Below are 4,758 nucleotides of genomic sequence, written 5' to 3' on the forward strand. Positions count from 1 at the left end.
ACAAAACAATACTAAGAAGTTTAAGGTCATCGGTGACTAATGTGCTCCATCTCAAACCTGCCTCCTCTGACACAGAGAAGAAAAAGCTGTCACAGTCAAGCTTAGAGATGGTAAGTGTTGGAGCACTAGGCCTGTTTCTAACGAATTCAGATTTGACAGTTGTCATTCTCCCGTCCTCGTGGAATAGTCCACAAGAACGTGGCGTATTCTCCGGAAGCTGAGGGAATGCACACCAGCCCATCTGCCTGCAGGCTGGGATGGACGCCCTACAGATCGGGCTGTAGGGTGTACTTGTGGCAGCTGCTTGGCAACACAGGGGAAGGATGTCAGAAGGAGATTGGGGGTGAACTCTAGGCCAAACTGCTTAACTTCTTATTAGTGTCCTTTTATAGACTTGAGAGCTAACCACAAGCAGTTGCGTGCTTCGATAAAAGTGGATCATAGAAATGGAAAAAAATGCCATATCTGGCACACACCGTAGACTCTTTTCTTTAGACAGTTGAATATAAACAGTTGTCTTTTATGGGGTGGTAATGCCCAGCAGGTATTTTTAAAGCATTTATATTTTATCTTGTAACATTATATAAATTAAGCTATTTTTAGGTAAAACAAATAACATCTGAATATTGGTATTTCATTGTCACTAACCCATAAAAGTATCTGGAATAACTTGCTTCATTTTTAGAACCTTAACTTTCCTGTTTTGAAAACAACAATAATAAAAGTCATTTTTCTATTCCTGTATTAACAGGAAAGCTATTGCACAGATAACATAAAATATCACTTTGGTATGAATTTAGCCCTGAATGAGTGATGTGGGCCTGGGCTGGAAGAGTACAGGACCTTATAGGGTACCCTCTTGAGAGCTAAACTCAAAAGGTTAATTTATCTTCCTGCCCTTGTTTATCCTTTGCTCTGATTTTAGTATTTATCTCTTATAACTTGTTATATTATACATGTATTTTGTAAGGTACCTGCTCAAAACCCTTTTGGAAAAAAATGAGGGTATAAATAATCAAATTTTAATGAAACTGCATAATCCGCTGGCCTTTCTTGAGCACACACTGGGTAATTATGGGGATGATGAAACAAAGGAACAGTAAAAATATCCCAATGTGTTGCTTAGAACACCGATTTGTTAACCACTTAAAATGCATAAATCATGGGGTGCCTGAGTGACTCCATCGCTTAAGCATCTGGCTCTTCATTTCAGCTCAGGTCATGATCTCAGATTCCTGGGATGGAGCCCTTGTGTTGGGCTCCAAGCTCAGCAGGGAGTCTGCTTAAGATTCTCTCTCCTTCTGCCCCTCCACCCACTTACGTGCACACACACATTCTCTCTCTCAAATAAATAAATAAATCTTTTAAAAAATGCATAAATTATATACAGATAAATAAGGCTTACCCTATCATTTGGGGGCAATTTTGAAACATAAAAATGCTAAAAGTAGAATTAAATACTTATTAACATACTACACTGGTCTGATTATTTTGTATGTATGATGTATATTCTGTTGTTAATACCATCCCCATTTTCCACATGAGAAAACGGGATCAGAGTGGCTAAGCATCTTGCCTAAAGGCATCCCAGTGAAAAGCAGCAGCCAGGATTCGAAGCCAGGCAGGCTAGCTATAGAGTCTATTATACTATAATGTAGCATTATTTCTCGAAACAGCAGAAAACAGGTGTGTGACTAGGTCTGTAATTACCAATCCTAAAGGCTCAGCAGTAGCATCTTTGGAAGGGGATGTGGGAGGTTAAAATACACATTCTGAGGGGCACTTGGGTGGCTCAGTGGGTTAAAGCCGCTGCCTTCGGCTCAGGTCATGATCCCACGGTCCTGGAATCGAGCCTCGAATTGGGTTCTCTGCTCAGCAGGGAGCCTGCTTCCCTTCCTCTTTCTCTCTGCCTGCCTCTCTGCCTGCTTGTGATCTCTGTCTGTCAAATAAATAAATAAAGCCTTTAAAAAATAAAAGAAAAAAAAAACACATTCTGACATATGGGCCCCACTCGAAAATCATCATGTATATTCTCTAAAAACCCTGCAGGTGATTCTCTTCTTGCCCCCTGGGTTAAGAACTATTGAAACAGATGAACCATCAGCTTCACTTTACAAAGTGAAGAGCAACTAAGACTTTGAAAAGATATTCTATATTCTGAACAGGCTCACTCAAATCTGTGGAATATAGGAATGCTACGATGAGGGCAGTGTCATCATGATAAAACAGGAGAATATTCATGACCCAAAGAAACCAAGCCATATCCAGGCTCTCAGCTGTTTTTCTCCTTTCAACAAAAGACAGCATTTATAGCCATAGGAGGTAATTACCTATTTCCAAGAGAATACAGAGATAAAAGTCTGAGTGAGCAAGGGCAGATGGAGGGTACCTCCTTACAGCCTGTGTCAGTTATACTTCCCATAAACAGAAATGGGAAGAGGTACCATTGTAACAAAAGCCACCCACTCAGCTAAAGATAGAACCACATACTTCATTTTCACTACATGAACAAGAATGTCCTTTTTAACTTATATTTTATGGTTAAAACAAGGCAAAATATCTTCCACAACTTTAATTTGTGATAGACAATCACAGAGATTGAAGGTTAATTTACTGTGCTCAAAAACAAGACTTTATTTGGAGGAGAGAAAACAAGAGGAAAGGAGCAAGAAAGGGATGCAATGAGAGAAGCTTGGTAAAGCATGTCCAAGAAATGAATTAAAACTAACATGTTCTTTTCTTGAGAGGTGTTGAGTCCACATAGAGACATGTGACATGTGCCTTTTAATGTCAACCCTCCCAGCCTTTTCAGTTGTTTTAGTTCCTGGAGTTTCCCAGACGCATGAAGGATTTAGCAAATTATAAAGACCACATCTGTGAATTATTTACTGGACTCTTCACTGTATGTTTCATTCACATCAACACTGCTAGATACAGTTGTGTTAGGTACCAAGTTCCTAAAAAAAAAACAAGTTTGTCCTTTTCCCAATAACAGCTTAATTGCTTCAGACTCTTTATGCCATGATGGGGGTATAATAGAATATGTCCTCCAAACCTGCCTATGCTTACTCTAGCGCTAATATCAAACTGATTTGCTAATGGGGTGACTTAATAAAATAGTAGTTATAGTTTTCCACTTATATTTCACTACAAGCTTCTTAACTTTAGGGAATAAACTGCTATTCATACCAGAAACTCACTCTTTTACCTAATTTTTATATTGACAGCCATGTAGTAAATAGTCCTTAGCTCTTAGGTGACTTTTTTTTTTTTTTCATTCTATCTCTTTGGGCTTTGCAATTTTATGGAGCTGTTTTACAATTAGAAACTATAAAATAATGTCTCAAGAATTGGGAGAACTCTCCCCACATAAATTTGAATTAGCAGAAGATACATTGTTCTGTATAATCCTCTAGGGACTTTCATTTGTGAGGTATTATACTAGATGTTTGATGTTAAGGAATAAATCTGCCAAACAATATAGAAAATGATAACAACAAAAGAAGGAATAATAATAACCTGGAATTACAATAATTTGGACAAGGTGTAGGTGGACATTCTCCCCAAAATGACACAAGTAGTTAAAAAAAGTAGGCTAAACAAGTTAATACTCTGCATAAGATTACAGAGCAAATAGTATTTGAAATAAATATTTTCTGGCATTTTTTTAATTTTTGAGAGAGAGTATGCATGTGTGCGCCCACGGGCAGGAGGGGGTGGTGCCAGACAGGAGCAGAGGGAGAATCTCAAGCAGGTTCCATGCTCAGGGTGGAGTCCTATCTGGGGTTGGATCCCACAACCCTGAGATCATGGTCTGAACTGAAATCTAGAATCGGATGCTCAACAGACTGAGCTAGCCAAGCATCTCAAATATTTTCTGGCATTTTAAAAGCAGGGTATGCTGCCTTCAGGGGAATTGAAGGGTATATCTGAGAAGAGTCAAGCGCAGAAGTCACCAGGGTTCATCTTTCTCCCTTAAACCACACTCTGCAGTGTCTGAGTTTGCTAGGCAGACCCGGGAGTCTCTAGGGGTTGGCAGGTGTATGTGGAGTCAGCTTTGCAGAGAGCCCCATGGTCTTGATTTTGAGGCACAGTTACAGAACACTGCCATTCTAACCTCATTCTCAGCTGGGTTTGTAATCCAGCATTACCAGCTATTAATACACTGACTCTGATTTTCTTTTCTTTTCTTTTCTTTTTTCCAGTATTTGTGTCCACCTTCTACCACTTAAAACTCAGAGAAGAGAAGGAATGATTCATTGACTCCTAACTTTCAATGGCCACCTTAGGCAAAATATTTTGCTTCCCTACATTTTTCAGATATAAAATGAGGAGACTGCTCAATACTAGTGTTCTCTCCAGCTATTTCATTTACAATTTCGTAGGTAACATGTTTTTTAAGCCAGATTCAGCTGGCTATAATAAAAAGTAGCCAAATGTGCATTGCTTTTAAAAACTATAATTATATCCATGTGTTCAACTGAAAAATTTTCCAAATTTGTGAGAATTTAAAATAGGGATTAGAAATACAAAATGACTTCTCTTTTATATATTCCTCTCTTTACCTTAAAGATAGATAGTAGATCAAATATCTTCTTTCCATTAAAGGATTTTATTAACAATATCATCATTTTCTTATCATCTTTAGGTATAGAGTTCATCTGAAATATTCAAAAGGGAAAAAAAGTCTATATGAAAAGATGTGTGGATCTAATCTCTATTTGTAAGATAAAAATCCCACAGCCTATCGTGTCCAAA

The sequence above is a fragment of the Mustela lutreola genome, chromosome 1 (assembly GCF_030435805.1).
Source record: "Mustela lutreola isolate mMusLut2 chromosome 1, mMusLut2.pri, whole genome shotgun sequence".
NCBI lineage: Eukaryota > Metazoa > Chordata > Mammalia > Carnivora > Mustelidae > Mustela > Mustela lutreola.